The sequence below is a fragment of the Stegostoma tigrinum genome, unplaced genomic scaffold, assembly GCF_030684315.1.
Source record: "Stegostoma tigrinum isolate sSteTig4 unplaced genomic scaffold, sSteTig4.hap1 scaffold_200, whole genome shotgun sequence".
Taxonomy (NCBI): domain Eukaryota; kingdom Metazoa; phylum Chordata; class Chondrichthyes; order Orectolobiformes; family Stegostomatidae; genus Stegostoma; species Stegostoma tigrinum.
Genome location: NW_026728138.1, coordinates 223,025 through 242,038, shown reverse-complemented (window position 1 = coordinate 242,038; position 19,014 = coordinate 223,025). Strand labels below are relative to the sequence as shown.

The 19,014-nt window shown below is 41.8% G+C and overlaps 1 long non-coding RNA gene across 1 annotated transcript; it reads left to right on the top strand.

Annotated features, from left to right (window-relative positions):
* Window positions 1-9,460: 9,460 nt before the first annotated feature.
* On the top strand, window positions 9,461-15,237 carry LOC132207897 (uncharacterized). The gene is made up of 2 exons (XR_009443977.1): window positions 9,461-9,564; window positions 13,043-15,237. It is a non-coding gene; the product is annotated as an uncharacterized LOC132207897 (long non-coding RNA).
* The last annotated feature ends 3,777 nt before the right edge of the window (window positions 15,238-19,014 follow it).

The following is a 19,014-nucleotide window of genomic DNA, read 5'->3' as shown; positions in this document are numbered from 1 at the left end:
TATTTCACATTTTGAAAAGCATTGTCCATCCATACTCACCCTTTCTCTGGTCAACAGACTCAGAACGTTTACTCTGACTCTTCTTCACAGAGGCTGCCAAACCTGGTCAGCTTTTCCAGCAACTTGTTTTTGTTCCTGATTTATGGCATCTGCAGTTCTTTAGATTTTTGCGAAGGGTCACTGGACCTAAAATGTTAGCTCTGATTTGGTTTTCTTCTTCACAGATGCTGCCAGGCTTGCTGAACTATTCCAGCAACATTTTCTTTTTGTTCCTGATTTACAGCATCCACAGTTCCTCCAGTTTTTTAAAAAATTATTTTGCATTATATCTGTTCTCTATCTATCTTCTACCCTCCACACAGTTTCCATTTATGTTTACTGAGGATTTCCTATTACTACCAAGGACTGTGATCGAATCGGGGAGGTGGTTACATTCCAACGACATCGGAATCATCTCCCAACTGAGAAAGAGCTCGAAAATTAATCACAGTTTCTGAGGAGGCTAACAATTACAGACAAATTAAATGATTTAGGCCATTTTTAGGATGAGAGAACTGGAAAACACTGCCGATGGTTTTAATCTGAAAGACTAATCGTGAATTTGAGTGACAATCAGCAAATCAGGACACAGTCTGATGCAGCTCTCCCCCGACTCCAACAAGATCACCAGAGGAATGGGGAGGATTTTCTTTCATTAAACTGCGAGACAGGGACCACTGCAGGAGGTTGGAATCACTAGGAAGGGAGCAACGGGAAAAAAAGTATATGATTGGGTCAGTGAAAGAAGATCTCAGTGAGGTATTGAGGTACTCACTTTGAACTATCCCACTCCTCGGCATGGCTGCATTAAGGATCTGGAAGCTGTGAGATGGAGGTTTGCTCTGAACTGGGCAGGAATTCAGGTGTGAGTGACAGGCCTGTGGGGATATTGAGCCTGGGATTTCGAATTGGTGAGCGTTTCTGAACTGTCTGGCCCTGTATTGGTCGGGTTGATGGATTTCAGTTCTCTGCAAGTGTTAGATTTATTTCGTTCCCCATTTTTCTTGCCGTTTCTCCCATTCCCACTTACAGGATGCAGACTTGGGGTCTCTAGCGAATGAGGGACTATGGCCTACCTCAGCGTTGATTTGGGTGTGCAGGAAGTATTTGTTGGCAATGGCAGATCCTCCTCCCCAGAATGTCTGGCAGGGTAGAATCGAATCACTCTCCATCAGCAGGGAACCACACAGCCCGCAAAGTTTGGGGTTAGTTTCTTTGGAGCAGAGAGAAGTGAGAGGGGACATAATTGAGATGTGTAAAAGTGATGAGGGACATAGACAGAAGAGGCAGCACGAATAGCTCCCCTTGTTGGAGGCATCAATGACTGGGGGCATGAACTGAAGTAAAGGACTGAAAGTTTAGCAAAAATGGGAGACTTTTTTTCACCGAAGTGCAATGAGAATCTGGAACTCATTGCCTGCAAGTGTGGTAAGTGCAGAAATCCTCAGTACACTTAAGAAGTATTCAGGTATATACCTGAAATGCCAAAGAATTGGAAGCGGGTCAGGTGCTGGAAAAGGGATTACAGCAGTTAGTCTGTTGGTGTTTTGATTGGGACAGACTCAATGGGTCGAAGGGTCCCTTTTGTGGCTCTGGATATGTGGACCATGAATCCAGCCACGTCTGTGGGAACAGAAACTGAGTGAATGTTCAGGCCAGTGAGCAAGGAGTGGAGGGTGACAGTGAACAAAAGGAATGAGTGGGTGAAGAGCAGGAATTATTGACTGACAAAAGGGTTCACGTTGCAAAATCAGAGGGGATGATGGTGCAGAAGTAAAGAGATAAAAGAAGTGTCCAGATGAAGGCCGTGACTAGGCCGTTAGCAACCCCGAATGCAAAGTAAAGACAATCGGTGAAAAAAACAGAAAGAAAAGGACCAGATGAAAACCATTTGGACTGAGGTGAGAAGATTTTCTTTTAACTCAGAAAATGCCGAGTGCGTGAAATTGTTTGCAACAGGACATGGCTGAGTCGAATACACTCACTATTTTCCAGGAGGAGTTAGGTATAGTTCTGAAGGCCAAAGGAATCGAAGGATATGGGGTTCCTGACCTGGACAATCAGCCGTAATCATACTGGTGAGCAGAACAGGCATGAAGGGACGAGTGGTCTGTACTTGCTGCTAGTTTTGAAGTTTCTATGACTACCACAGAAATGGAGAAGAGCGGCCAGAATAAGTAGCGGGGGCGGGAGCAACAGCATAATGTATAACTCACTGGGAATGGAGAAATGGGAACAATCCAGAGAATGAGTACAGAACAATTGTTGTTGTTCTGTACCAGAAATGCCCAGACTGAGTCTGCACACCAAGGCCCATCAGGTATCTACAGTCTGTGTTTACAGGGCCATCGGGATGGTGAGGGACGGTCAATTTGGGATAAGAAACAGGGCAGGAGATCATCCAACACCGATTCCCCCCCACTCCTCCGTCCCACCTAACTGGTTACAGAGGCTCATCTTGGTCTGACCCACTCCTGAACAGGACTGGGTCAAGCTTCAGGAAGTTGCCAGCTGATAAATGGCTCTGTCAGCTGGGCGGGGTTGAAGTGGGTCCAGGAACAGGTTTTGAGTGATATAAGAGTTGGCATCTTCCCTGCTCCTCTTCCTCCTCCTCTCATGGCTCTTTTACTGGAGCTGTGTTGGTAAGCGTTTCTAAACTCTTTTCTCCCTGCATCCTTCTAATGTACCTGTAGGTGGTCACTGTGAGTAATAGAATTTTAAACGGGTGATGTTTTATCAATGTTTCTTCTGCAGTTATTGTAACAAATCTTTAAAAATAAAAGAACTGCTAACTCCATTTTGCTCCACCAGTTCATTTTTTAAATAAAATTCCATTCTTGAATGTGGACAAGTTTAAGGAGCAAGAGACCAGGGAATATGGTCAATCACCAGGAGTCTGTTGAGCAGGTAAGAGCAGGCCACGTGAACGATGAGCATCCATATACATTCTTTTGAGAATTCTCACACCGTAATGATGAACGAACACTGATAGGTGTATAAGTTACCCAACAAAATTGACATTTATGTAGCAATCTCAGTACAACGAAATGCTCGCTGGAATTTCACAGACATATGATATCGCAGGATTTGCCACCAAGAGACATAAAGCTGATGATCAAGAACTTTGTTCCATGTATCAGCTTTTGAAGGGCAATTTTGAAAAGGAGGGAGAGTTGGAGATGTTTAAGGAGGCAACTACAGAACTTGAGACTGAAGCTCGAGGTTATTAATCGATGGAAAAGGACAATTTCAGATGCTGCCAGAACTACTGAGTATTTACAGCATTTTGTTTCTCCATTTGTTCTTAGTTCTGAGGAGTAAAGGGATCAAATTTTTGGGGAGAAAGCTCGTTGACTTCCGAATCTCCCACCTCTGTAGTTTTCTGTAAATACTGACTGATTTTTATGGTACTCATACAGTTTAAATTTTAATTTTTTCCCCAAGTCTTGGTTTCACAAATGGCCAGATTAATTTCTCTCAATTTCGCAACCCGTGTGTGTTCTTCTGTTTTCTCCTGTCTTTTTCTTTTCTGTTTGAAAGGTTGGTTTGCAATTTAAGATGCAGATGAAACCATATCCAGATCTGACAGTCTCTGTCTTTATCATAACCAAATTGTTAAAAGATTTTGAACACTGAAGGAAGAAACACCATTCATACTGGGGAGAAGCACACGTTTTCTCTCTGTGTGGAAGAGTCTGTGAAGATTCGTCTAAAATGTCAAAACACCAATGCAGCCACAGTGGAGAGAGTGTGGATTTTTTTTTCCACTCATCACAGCTGAAAGCTCACCAACTCAAATCGTGAATTTGAAGGCAGGCATCTGGAATTTGTTGTAAAATAATGGATGGGTCAAGTGTGCATGGCCTCATTAAGAGGTAAAGTGCTTTTCTTAGCTTAGGGATATATCCAGAGAGAGAAAAAAATGTGTCTGCATGTAGCTGATGATGCACAGCCAGTTCTAAAACGGAAACGTGTATCAATTAACTGTGTGATAGGAAACCTTAGGCTTGTTTTGATGTTTTGGCAACGAGCTGGAATCAGCCAATTAGTTCGAACCAATGGGGAGTGCTGTCCATTTTAACCTTTGCATTACTGCTTCTGCAATCAGTCCTGATTGTTTTTTTTGCATATGTTGTCATTGACGGTGAAGTGTGTTGTGAGGCACAGATCTAGTAGTTTCATGTTGGCTTCTTTATTGAGGTTGTCGGTCTCTGGGGTGCCTGCCTACTTTATCATCTTCTCTCCTGCTGTCCTTAATGATATTGAGGAATTCCTGGGATGAGTGAATGTGAGTGGGTAGCATTGCCCACAAAGTATTTCAATTTGTTGTAGTTCATTGGCAAGTCTATATGTTGGTGTGCCTGATAGTGGGACAATGGGTCTGAGAGGGACCCCTGGTTTGTGTACCTTGGGGTGTCCATAGAATCGGGATGTATTGGATCCCTCTGGCTTCAATTTTTTTTTGGTAGTATGCCTTGTTGATGTCTCCAAAGTTGTGTAATTCGTTCAGAGTAATTGCAATCCAGTTCCTGAACGGTGATGCAATTGTATTACTGTTTAAAGTGGACATGCACATATTATTGATGAAAGATACTAACTCATGCATGATAGAATCTACGTGTGGATAATTGAGAAACAAGGAAGTAAGAGTGTTATATGGAGCACCAAACTGTAGTGATGATGTTGAGATGGCTTTAAGCAGGAAATCAGAGATGCATGTGGTAAAACAATATCTATCGTTGTGAGAGATGTTACTCTTCACACAGATATGGTGAATAAAAATAGCCACAATACCATGGATGGGCAATTAGTATAGTGTGTACAGGATGGTTTTCTTGATGAATAGTTTGTGGAACCAACGAGTGAAAAGTACATTTAGATTGGGGTATTTAAGGAATGAGAAATGAATAATCGACAATGTCATTGTGAAAGACCATTTGGGGATGAATGACCATAAAATAACAGAATTCTTCATGAGGTTGGGTATAATGGATTGAGAAATGTTTCTCACATGATAGTGATACAACAATGGCAAACATTCAAAGAGTGAATCAGTGAACGACAAAAAAATGTCATTCCTGTATGCTGCAAGAGGACAAGGAAAAAGAACAGCCAAACCATGGCGTAAGTGGCAAGTTAAAGTCAATGTTAGATGCAAAAAAAGGCATTCAGATTGGCAAGCAAACAAATAGATCTCAGAATTGGGACCGGGCTAGAAGTTAGCAAAGGAAGACCAAGAGATTAAATAAAAAGGGGAAGTTGAGTATGAGAGTAAACTTGCAGGCATGTAACAACTGACTGGAAACATTCTGTGTGTATATAAAGGGGAAAGGATTGGTTGTAACTAATATAGGTCTATTCCAGTCAGAAACGGGGGAATTTATAATGGCACAAGAAATGATTTTAGACAAATTGATGGGATCAAAAGCTCATACATTCCCAGTTGACTGAAAGAAGGGGTCTTCAAAATAATGGATGCATTGCTGGCTCTCTTCCACAATTTCTTTGACACTTTGACAGTCCCTCCAGACGACAGGGTAGTTACTGTAATCATAAGATTTAAAAGGGAAGAGAAAAACCCTTTAATTATGGACCAGTGAGTTTGAGATAAATCTTATGGAAGATGCACGATTCCATTGCCAAGAATTTTGGAGCACAGTACGCAGAATACAATAACAGAAGCAAACAGTCTCCATAGATTTGCAAAAGGCAAATCATTCTTGACAAATCTGATGACTGCCTTTCAGGATGTCACAAGTGGAGTTGATCATGGTGACCCAGTAGATGTGTTTCTTAGGTTTTATGAAGACCTTTGAAGAAGCGATTAGAGATTAATGTGTACGGTTGAAATGCAGGGGATTGGGGTGAGTGTAATGAGTTGGTTATGAAACTGGTCAGCACGTAGTCAACGTGGATTCAAAGTAAATGTGTCTTTTGCCCAATGGCAGACAGTAACTAGTGGGGTATAACAGGGGTCTGTTCTTGAACCCCAGCTGTTCACAATGTCAGACAGTAACTAGTGGGGTATAACAGGGGTCTGTTCTTGAACCCCAGCTGTTCACAATGTCAGACAGTAACTCGTGGGGTATAACAGGGGTCTGTTCTTGAACCCCAGCTGTTCACAATGTCAGACAGTAACTAGTGGGGTATAACAGGGGTCTGTTCTTGAACCCCAGCTGTTCACAATGTCAGACAGTAACTAGTGGGGTATAACAGGGGTCTGTTCTTGAACCCCAGCTGTTCACAATGTCAGACAGTAACTAGTGGGGTATAACAGGGGTCTGTTCTTGAACCCCAGCTGTTCACAATGTCAGACAGTAACTAGTGGGGTATAACAGGGGCCTGTTCTTGAACCCCAGCTGTTCACAATGTCAGACAGTAACTCGTGGGGTATAACAGGGATCTGTTCTTGAACCCCAGCTGTTCACAATGTGCGTTGCTGATTTAGATGAGGAAACTAAATATAATTTTTCAAACTTTTTAGATGGCACAAAGCTGGGTGCATGCATGTTGCAGTGTGATTTGGAGAAGCTTTGTAAGTGAAAATTAATATTGGTTACGTTATATTTGGATAAATGTAAGCTTATCCATCTTGTAGCAATAAAAAAAACAAGGCAGATTATCGTTTGAATGGCACATGGGAGTGTCAATGAGACCAGAGGATCCTTGCGCACCAGTTGCTGACAGTAAGTGCACAAGTGCAGCAGGCAGTAAGGAAACAAATTATCTGTTGGCCTTCACAGAGTGAGGATCCAAATAAAGGAACAAGAATGCTTTGCTGCAGTTACACAGGGCCTAAGTAAGTCCACACCTGTTATATTGTGTACAGTTTTGGCATGCCTATCTGAAAAAAAGTGTTCTTCCTTTCGACGGCGTTCAGCACGTGTTTACCAACTTGACTCCTGGGATGGTAGGAATAACGTATGAAGAGAGATTGAGTCAGTTAAAATTGTATTCAACGGAGTATAGAAGAATGAGGGGATCACATTGAAATCTCCAAATTCCAAACAGGACTGGACAAGTTAGATGCAGGAAGGATGTTCCAATGGTGGGGAATTACAGAACAAGGGGCTACAGTTTAAGGATATGGGGTAAATATTTTAGGACTGAGATGAGGAGAAACACCATCACCTGGAGAATGCCGGGAAGTGCATTCCTTTTTTCTCTCCCTTTCAAAATAAATTGATCTCCAGCTCTTGTTTTCACGGTCTCTTCCTGACACCACACTTGCTTAACAGGGACCCATTTAGGAAAAGCATCCCAAGCAGATAACAGACGTCTCATTTCATTCAGTCAAATGTCTCAGCTTTTACTTAAATTTTGATCTTTTGAGCTTACACCCGAATGTCTGTGAATAGCTTCAATATGACTATACATGTACATGTCAGCACTAGGAGCAGATATGTGCCATTTAGCCACTCTCGCCTGCTTGGTCATTAAATAAAATCATGTCTGAACTGAGTGTAGCTTCAACTCCACAAGCTATTTATCATAATAACCTTTTGACTCTCTTGTTGACCATCAATATATTTAGCATTCATATAAAAAAACTACCTCCTTCATCTTAGATAGCAGCCCACCAATGTTTTTTTGTTAATTTGTTTGTGGGATGTGAATGTTGGTAGCTAGCCAGCATTTATTGCCCATCCCTCATTGTCCTTGAGGGAGTGGTGGTGAGCTGGCTTCTTGAACTGCAGCAGTCTTAGTTTTATAATTCGCCCCACTATGTTGTTTGGGAGGGAATTCCAGAATTTTGACACAGCAACTGTGAAAGAATTGCGATACATTTCCAAGTCAGGATACTGAGCGATCAGCAGGGGGAATGGTGGTCATTGGTTTTCCTGTGTATCAGCTGACCCAAAACCCATTGGTGTAACTGAAGGTTGGTGGTGGAGGGGGTGGATGTTTATGGGTGTAGTGCCAGTGATGTGGTTTGCATTGTCTTGGATGGTCTCAAGCTTCTTCAGTCTTAACGCAGTTACACCCATCCAGTGGGAAGTTATTCCATTTCACTTTTATGGAAGATGGACAGGCTTTGGGAAGTCAGCAGGTGAGTTACTCACAGCAGTATTTCATCGGTTTTGACTCACACTTGTATTCACTGTGTATAACTGGTAAGTCTAGTTGAGTTTCTGGTAAATGGGATCCACCTGCATGTTAACAGTGGGGCATTTAGTGACGGTAATGCCATTGAATGTCAAAGAAATGTGATTATATTTTGTCTTATTTGAGAATGTCATTGCTTGCCATTTATATGTAGCAAATGATACCTGTCACTTGTTCGCCCAAGCCACGATAGTGTCCAGTTCTTTGGACTTGTATTCCTTTACTGTGTCTCCGAAATCTTCTCTCCCCACAAGGCAAGCATCATTTCTGGACGCTCTTTCTCTTTGCAGAGAAAAGAAAAGTAACATCTTAAAACAAAGGATAGCCGTGCTGATTTGATTTGTTCTTGGAGCTGTCATCTAACTCCTGTGCTAAGCCTGACGGACAGATTAAACACGGAAGATGTTTCCACTAATGTGTGGACACAAAAAAAAGATACGAGTCACAAATGAATTGATTGTACAATTCAGAAATCAGTTCTTTGACTGAGTATAAAACAAGAAGATATTGGAAATATTCAGTCTTGATGATAAGTCCCTGGCTTGAGAAAAAGAGTTAATTTTCCCTTTCTGTGGACTGATGCAGAGAAGTCATGTAATATAAAGTGCATTTCTCTTTCAACTGTTGCTGAATATTTCGAGTTGATTGAGTCTGCTTTTGTTTATTCAAAGAGTGCTGAGACAATGAAACTCATTACAGGAAGTGATTGACATCTCAGTCTCTTCTGAAGCTCGTGTGTAACATTTCACGCTTGCCTGAACATCTTAAACTACTGACGTATCAGCACAGTCACCGCACAGGAAGACTCTTCACACTTCAGTGTGAGAACGGATTTATTTAGTTTTCCTACCTGACATCGTTCAGCTTTGAAATTTGAAATGATTTTATCACCAATAAATGAATTCTTCTTGCGGCGAAATTCAAATATTCTACACAGGAAAGGTGTATATTTTGTTCACTTTATCCGTTGAGTGTGTGTTCATATCTCTTTGTTCTGCTGTTTATTAGAACCAGGACAGACAGGGACCATGCACTTGTATCAATGAATTCCTGTATCTTTCGTCCTGGCATATTCCTTCATATCTTCGTTGTATCAATATTGCTGCTCAATGGCAGCGTGTTTTTCCCAGCATTCTGGGTGGGAATGCATTTGCCCAGATGACAAAGTGTGGAGCTGGATGAACACAGCAGGCCAAGAAGCATCTGAGGAGCACAAGAGCTAATATTTCAGACCCACACGAGTTATCTCGGATTCACCAGCATCTGCAGTCCCCATTATCTCTGAATGTATACGCCCACTGGTGCGCGCGCAATCTGAAGCGTTTCAAACATGCGCAGTACCGGAGGCAAAGGAGAGCCGGAGGAATCGGATGAGGAACAGGCGCGATGAGGATTTGAAAGGTGAAAATTAGAAATCGAGTGAGTATTCCACGAAGTGGGCGGAGAGGCTTTATAAAATCTGACAGTAGCTACCGTCACTGAATTGAAAAATACCGACCCCGGTTTTGTCACGAATAGATTGGAATTGCTGAATTCCTTTGTTAGCCGAGGCAGGGCTGGGCGCCGCGAATGTTTTCTGAGCCGTGTGAGCCCGCCATCTTTATCCGGGGCCAACTGGAAGCGGAGCGCGCGCATGTCCTTCACTTGTTGGGAACGGAACGGGGCGAGGGGAAGGCGAGCAGGATTTACGAACAGCAACTTCAAACCAAGAGAAATGCTTTTCTTTTTCTGTTCTGAATCTCTGTCCTGGATTGATCGTGATGGATTTTACACTCTTACAGATCAATGTCAGCAGAGGAATTTGGCCGACTTGAACCTCAGAAAGAGTGAAAGAGTAACTCGATTGATGAGTATCTGAATGCTATCAGCATCTGAATGTGGTAGCGTTCAGGTATGAATGTGTGTGTGTGTGTGTGCCTGTGGGAAAAGATTTGAGATATCAGAAAATGAGATACACTATCTGTGGTTAGATTACAGTTGATTAGCTGTTTTTAGTTCTCGGACTTGCTGTCAGGAACGGTCTAACAACTATGGAGTGGATGGAGCACAGATTCACCTGATTGATAACTGAATCTGTAGGTTTAGAATACAAGAAGGCCCATATTAAAAAAAATCAAAAAGTGCAAACCATTTAGCCCATGCCAAATGTCTGGAGCAATCCAGTCAGTCCTATTCCCTTGTTTTATCCCTGCACCTTTGCATTTTTCTCTCAAATGCTGATTCAGTATTTTTTTGAAATCAATCAACATCAAATTTGCTTTGACGAATTAATCTATTTATTACTTTCAAATATCTGTGCATGTGAATCCCTCAGACTCTGCACACTCTTTAGTGTTGTGTTATTGCCTCTTCCTATCCCTTCTGCTAAAACACATCACTTCATTCTGAGAGAGGTATCCCTGGAAATTGATTAATAAGAAATATTTTTGATCAAAGTCTTGGGAATATGATTAGTGACTGTCAGGGGAGTTACAGAGAAACTATTTCCACTGAGTGGGGAATTGACGACGAGCAGTAACAATCTGAACATGACATCAGTACCAGCATATTTCCAGGTCAAGTTTTCCAGATCCTTATAACTGTTTGATGGTTCAGGGACTGCAGAATTCCACATTCAATCTGGAAGATTGGAAAGTGTCAAATTGAAAGAAAGCTGCTGTGCGTTCAAGTCGTGCAAGCTTCATTAGAATGGCGCACTAGTCTATCAGGGCAAACTGGTACAAAGGATGATGTCACATGAGCTGGAGAGATAGCTACATCGAAGACAGGGTGTAGCAGTGGAAAGATACTTTTCAGAATGGAGGGTTTTGATTAGTGGTGTTCCACAGGAATCAGTGCTGGGACCTCTGCTGTTTCTGGTCTATATAAATAACTTGGAAGAACACGTGGCTGGTCGAATCAATAAGTTTGCGGACAATACAAAGGTTGGTAGAGTTGCAGATAGTGAGAAGGATTGTCAGATGATACAGCAGAGTATAGATAAATTGGAGTTATGGGCAGAAAGATGACATGTAGTTTAATCTGGACAGATATGAGGGGATGTAATTTGGAAAGTCAGGTACAGGTTTAAATTATAGAGTAAATGGCAGAACTCTTAGGAACATTGATATGCAGAAGGATCTGGGTGTGCAGGTCCACAGGCTACTGAAAGTGATGGTGCAGGTAGATAATTTAGTATAAAAGGCCTTTGGGATGACTGCCTTCATTGGAAGGTGCAATGGCGATATGGACAGGCAAGTTATGCTGCTGCTTTGTAGAACTCTAGTCAGGCCACACTTAGAATATTGCATTCAGTTCTGGACACCACATGTGGATTTGGATGCTTTGGAGAGGGTATAGAATAGGTTTCCCAGGATGTTGCATGGTTATGGGGGAGTTTAGCATTGAAGAAAGGTTGGAAAGACTTGGTTTGTTTACACTGGGACGCAGCAGGTTGAGAGGGTGGCCTGAGAGAAGTTTATAAGATTGTGAATGGCATGGATAGAGCGGAATGTATGAGACTTTTTTCCCCCAGGGCAGAGGGATAAATTACTAGAGGACACAAGTTCAAGCTGCAGGGGGAATGTGTGAAAGAGATAAGCAAGGCAAGCTTTTCACACAAAAGTTGCTGAGTTCCTGAAATGTGTTGCCACAGGAGGCAATGGAAGCAGACGCAGCAGCAGCAGTCAAGAAGCACCTGGCTGAATACATGAACAGGAAGGGAAGAGAGGAATGTGGATCCTGTGAATCAAGGCATTTTTAGCATGGAGCGTTAGAATGTGCAGGCATAGGCTTGGAGTGCTGAAGGGCTGGTTCCTGTGCTATGTTGTTCTTTGTTCTTAACAGAGGATTTTGTCTGGGTTGGGAAGCTAAAATGAAAGTCATGGCGCAGCTTGCAAACGGAATGGATTTTTTTTCTGCAGAATAATAGCCCAATCTGTATTTTCTATTCACTATGTGGTACAGTCCCCGTCATAAGCAGTGAGGACAGTAATTAAAATGTGTAAGGTACAAATGATTCATCATTTATTTTCTTCTTGCAAAACCTTGAAGATAGCCTGAAGAAAGATGTTATTTGCAGAGTAGGTTATATGATACAGAAAATCATTGGCAAAGTATTACATTCTAACTGAACTAGAGGCTAAAATAAACTCTGACTGTCAGAGTCCCTATTTTTTCAGCAGGTTTAATTTTTAATAAAATGCATTCTGACATATTGAGCAAGTCAATAATCTTTTCCAGTCTGAATCTGCTGCTCAGAGTCCTGGAAGTGATGGTTTTCCCATGCACCACCTGATCTTGTGTTTCTGTCTGGTGAGTTTGGGAGGTTGTTAGAATTACTGGCAGATGAATTAGATTACCTACAGTGTGGAAACAGGTCCTTCGGTCCAACAAGTCCACACCGCCCCTTGAAGCATCCCACCCAGACCCAGACCCATCCCCCAATAACCCACACACCCCTGAACACTATGGGCAGTTTAGCATGGCCAATCCACCGAGCCTGCACATCTTTTGACTGTGGGAGAAAACCGACACAGACAGAGGGAGAATGTGCAAACTCCACAGACAGTCGCCCAAGGCTGGAATCGAACCCAGGTCCCTGGTGCTGTGAGGCTGCAGTGCTAACGACCGATCCACCGTGCTGCCCATATGAAGCCCATCTCCATTAATGCTCTCCGTAATTCTCAGTTTTCCCACAAAGAACACCTTTATGCAGCCCCAGATTTGGCAGCCAGTTCCTTTCACTGAAGCTTAATACTGAACCAGTCCTATTGTTATAACAATCCAAGAGCTTTCATGGTCGCATTGTCCACTGTCTATCGCACAAATGATCAGATGTATTCAGTCCAGTTTTAAAGTTCTGCCTTTTTCTCTCTGGGCCACATTTCGTTCTTACTGTCTGTCATTCATTTTACAGGAAGTTGGAGCATTTGCAGTCAGTGAACTCAAATCTCGCTGCAGATTCTAACGAAATGTTGAATTCATCATGTCTTGAATATCATCAGGCTTTGATCATGGAAGCCAAAACCAGTGTTCGCACTGAGAAACCATGGAAATGTGAGGACTGTGAGAAGGAATTCAAATATCCATCTTCCCTGGAAAGTCATCAGTGTGGTCACACTGGAGAGAGACCGTTCACCAGCCCTGACTGTGGAAAGGGATTCATTTGATCATCCAGTCTGCTGACACACCAGCAAGTTCATATAAGAGAGAGGCAGTTCATCTCCTCTGAGTGTGCGAAAGGATTCACTCACTCATCCCATCTGCTGACTCACCGGCACGTTCACACTGGGGAGAGACCTTTAAAATATCCACACTCTAGGAATTGCGAGAAAAGTTCGAGAGAACTAATATCTCACATTAGTGAGAAACCATTCAGGTGCTCTCACTGTGCGACTCGGCTCAAGCGATCATCTAAACTCCCAATACACCAGCACATTCACACTGGGGAGAGACCGTTCGTCTATTCCATATGTAGGAAGTGTTTCATTCACTCATCTGACCTGGTGAAACACCAGAAAGTTCATTCTAATGAGAGACCTTTTTCAATGTTCAGACTGCAGGAAATGCTGTAAATGTTCTGGAGAACTGATGTCCCATCAACATGTTCACACTGTTGAGAGCCCAATAAGATACTCTCATGATGGGACTGGGTACAGATGAATATGTAACCTCGCTGTACACCAATGCATCCACACAGGGGAGATACCGTTCACTTGCTTCATGTGCAGGAAGAGATTCGTCAGATCATTGTACCTGCTGAAACACGAGCAAGTTAATTCTGACCAGAGAATGTGGGAAATGGTATAAAGATTCTGAACAATTAGCCTCCATTAACTTGCTCACATTATTGAAATAACTTTGAATGTTCAGATTGCAGAAAATGCTTTAAAAGTCCTCAACAATTGATGATCCATCAATGTGTTGACACAGGTGAGAGACCGTTCCAGTGCTTTCACTTTCAAACTGGGTTCAGGTGATCATTTCACCTCATTGTATGCCAGTGATGTCAGACTGGAGGGAGGTCGTTCGCCTGCATTGAATGTGGGAAGGGATTCACTCAAACACCCGACAACCCCCCCCCCCCCCCCCCCCAAAAACATGAGTGAATTCACAAATAACCACAGTGGTTGCATTTTGCTATTAATTATGTTCAGTAATGAACACATTTCATTGTTGTCTGTTTCTACTGATGTTAAATTGACTTTCCTGAAAATATAGGTTTTTATTTTCTGAGTAAAAGGCAAATAAATTAGCTTTGTATTTAACACAAAACTTACACTTTGTTTTCAAATGTCCCAAGCACAAGTTAGTTTCTTTTGGCCTTCTTAACAAGAGGATTCAGATACAGGAGCAGGAACGTCCTTCTGTGATTCCACAGGTCTCAGTGAGCCCATAGCTGGATTCTTGTGTGCAATTTTGGTCTCATTATTCTTGTGGAAGAATGCTTTGGCTGTGAATGGAGTACAATGAAGGTTGACCAGAATGATTCCTGGGATGACAGGACTGACATGTGAAGAAAGACTGGATCAGTTAGGACTATATTCACTCGAGTTCAGAAGAGTGGTCTTTCATAGAAACAAAAGAATTCCGACAGGGCTCCACAGGATAAACAGAGGAAGGCTGTTCTCAATAAACAGGGTGTCCAGAACCATGACTTTTAGGATATGGGCATACATGGGAGCATAAAGATGGGATCCTAGTGTCTCTTTAACCTGTCATCGACAAGCTATTTAGGACTGAGATAAGAAGAAATTTCCTCACCTCTGGAATTATCTGCCACAGAAAGCACCTGAAGCCAAAACATTGAATGTATTTAAGAAGGATTTGGATATAATCCTTGGGGTGAAAGGAATCCAAGTATGGAGAGAAAGCAGGAACAGATGGATGATCAGCCACGATCGTGTTAAATGTTGGAGCAGGCTTGAATGACCAAACGGCCGACCTCTATTTTCTTTGTCAATGGTTATTATTTTCCCAAATACTTTTTCTCTTCTGATCAATATTATGGTTCTTTCCTCCCCTTTTGTGCTGCTGAACTACTTCATTTTTTTGTAATGTTGTAAGTGTTCCCTACTGTGAAGATTGATTAAAATTATTTGTTTAACTCCCCTGCTCTTTCCTGGCTCCTCATTATCACTGACAAATCTCATTCTCTAAGGGGCCGATGTTCACAGTTCTCTTCTCTTTTTATCTTTTGAAATACTTCATTGACCACAGTATGTTTTCTCCTGTTATGGTTATTTCCTCCCCTTTTTGCTGCTTGTCTATTTTTGTGTATTTTAAAGTTGCAAGAATGCCCTAATGTGAATATTGTTGGAAAGTATTTGTTTAACTCTCCTGCCCTTTCCTAGCTCCTCAATGTTACCCTTTACAAAGCTCATTTTATAAGGGGCCGATGCTCACAGTTCTGTCCTCTCTTTATTTATTGAAATAATTAATCAACCACAATACACATTGTTCCTCCATAATCATCTATAAGGCCTTGTGTGGTGGCATTGTGAGAGAGGCCGAGCCACAACAATGTACAACAGTTCAATAATGTCCAACTGTATGCAAAAAAGGCAAGTTTCATCAAAGCTTTTTGTCTTGCACATTTCGGTTCATTCACAATAAGCACCAATGGAAAGGGAGCAAATGTTTTATACTGTACTGACCTGGGCGAATAATAGACTCTGATTGGTCAAGGCATTGCAAAGGAAAATGCACCAGTTAGATGATGACCAAACTTTGTTTAAATTTCATGCAGACAGATTGACTCTGATTTTTCAAAGCATCACTGGAGACCTCAACTAAAGAAGGGCTGGCCCCTGTCTGGTTGAGTGGAAGGAGGTGTTATTAATATTAATTGGGCACTATTAATATTTGAGCACTGTAAGCACAAACTGGTTGGCTGTGGCTAATGCGTTATCTATTGTGAAGAGACAAAAGAAAATGCTGTTTGCCAAAATCTCCCAACCTTTAGGTGGAGGTGAGGAATGCTGCAGAATGTGATTGTTAATATTGTCTCCGAAGTGGAAAACAGGTGAACTGTTGCACTTAAGAAACAATTCCTGTGAAAGATAATGTGGGAACATCATGCTGGTAAGCCAGTCGCACATAGTGAGGGGATGGGCAGTGGGAGAAGACACAGTAAATGTATAGCCTGCAACAGAATCTAAAATACATGCATGATTGGAGGCAGTGGAAGTTTGACAATGGCAGAGAGGTGATCAAGGAAAGCAAGGGTCATAAAGCCATACAGATGGACCGAGTTATACAGATTTACAGCACAGAGTGTGCCGTCTGCCCACCGTTCCGATGCTAGTCATCAAACATCAGTGAAAGAGAGCAATAGATGAACATGGATTCAGATCCCACAGCAAAGGTGTCACTCCAGATGCAGAGACATTGAACCTCTCCCAAATAACACAGGACAACAATAAAATCCTTAAATTATTAATGACTCATTAAAAAATATTTAGCCCTGAAACAGTCTTATTGATTACAATATTAAAATCTGCTGGAACCTGCAGCTGGAAAGATTTCAAAAGTTCCATGTCAGAGAATAGTTTCAAAATTAAGGAAATCCCTTGGAATCGGGTGATGTAACTGAGGTTACTCCGTGGAAATTCTATGAGTTAGTTTGTAAAATCAATCTCCATCAGCCAGAGCGAGCCATTCAGAAGAGATAATCATTTCAATTGATTTGAGTTTTGCTGTGTGTACCAGCCACTCTGAGCTCTGATAAAAGGAGTTTCAAAAATCCATCCATCAGTCCAGTACAGATGTTCACAACATCCCCTCTTCATAGCTCATGATGACTGACTATTCTCCCTGCTGTACAATGTCCCTCAGCGTGGCCAGCAGTCACTCAATTTGAGGATAGCGTCTCCTCAGGGCCATAAGTTTCTATCCTAGGTTTTCATATGAATGAATCAGTCTTCTCCATCCACCCAACCAGAAATTGGCCACTTGCTCGTGCTGCAATCCTAATGTGCCTGAATGAAACCTAGAAACAAAACCCAGGTCATTGCCGTTGAGAAAAAATAAGTAAATTAATAAACCATGTAATTAATAAATAATTAAATAATATAATATTGTAGATTCTATTAAGTTCTCTTCTAATCTGTCCTTCTATGTTCAATTACTTATGCACATATATACCCAGGTCATTCTATCCTTGCAACCCCTTTAGAGATGTACCCTTTATTTTATATTGCTGATGTACATTCATCCCATTAAAATGTGTGACCTGACACTTCTCCACATTGAAATTCATCCACCTCTGATCCACACACCCCACTAACTTTACACAAGTTTCCAGAAAATTACGAGAGGCATTGATTGAATGGAGAGTGAAGTATTTTCTCAGGTGAAAATGTCAATTACTATGGGACCTAAGTTTAAGCCAAAAGGGTGTATGTTTAAAGGAGATGTAAGAGGCAAGCGTTTAGACAGTGGGTTGTAAGTGCTTGGAATACACTAGTCGAGGGGGTGGTAAAGGTGGATATGAGAGATAGGTGAATAGGCAGAGAATAAAGTGATATGGATTGCACAGAAACAAAAGGTTTTTAGTTTCGAAAGGCATCATGTATCAGCACAGTCTTGGTGGCCCAAAGTACCTGTTCCTTTGCTGTGTTGTTCTTCTTTGTACCATTCTGCTCACATTTTTCTCTGTTTCCAAATCCTAACGTATGCACAAATATTGATCCTGTTCCCTGTAGTCCTATGTTTAGAGCATTAATATATATTTGGAAAACACAAGGGTCTCAACATTGCCACCGAGGGAATTTCAATAGATTCATTCAACTATCCCAAAAAATATCCAAAGCCACTGTTGTATTTCCTTTCTCTCAGCCAATTTTGTACATGTATTGTTATTGTAGTTATTTTCCCCAAATACATAAACTCACGGGTCAGCTCAATAACATTGAATCACATACTTTCTGGAAGTCTTGGACAAACATGAACTGTATTCCTCTGATCAACCCCATATTTCACACGTTGAAAAGAAAACGTAGGTCATTAACAGCAAGTTAACTAACATCATGTCTCCTGGAGAAATGTATGGCAACTTCCCATGAATTGACTGATCTTTGGCCATGTAACTCTTCATTTTGCCTTCACCGTTGCGTCTACAAGTTTCCAAGCACCCAAAGTAAATTGGCTTGTCTGTAACAGTTGGATATATTCTTGCAACTTCTGTTTAACAAATGACTAAACTTTGCAATTTCCCTGTATTCCAGCACTACTCTCGATAAACTTACAAATTCAGCAAAGTTTCTGATCGCCTCGAGCAGACTTTGAAAGTAGACATGGCGACCCCCAGTGAGACAGTTCTCATTCTTCCATGTGGCTCACGATCTCAGAAGATACCCATTTTGGAAAAGCCTGATTGGTATTTTCTTGCTGCTGAATACCACGGGATTGTTACAGCTCCACTTGTCTCACGTTCAAAGCCATTTTCAAAACTTAAACACAAGCACAAGACTGATGAATGTAGAAGGGGTAATGTGCACTGAGCATATTCATCTAACTAGTACATGGGAGCATAAAGATGAGATCCTTGTGCCTCTCTAACCTGTCATCGACAACCCCATCACGTTGTAACACCTTGTGTCTTATGTTCCTCCTGCTCGCTTTCCAGGTAAACATTGGATTTGCCATTGGCCTGCATTGGCATTGAGCACTAATTGACATTGGATCTGGCTGGGCTGAGGGAGGTGAAGGTGAGACAGGGCCAGAAGCAAAAAGAGATGCAAAATCGGGGTGTTGTGAATCAGTTGATTTCAGTGGGGACCGAGTGCTGTGATTTGCAACCCGAGTTTCCCAGGAGTTACAGTGATTGGGCTCGTGTTTTTTTTAATTGAACGTTTTCCTCAAGCGTGACTTCCTTTTTGTAAACCA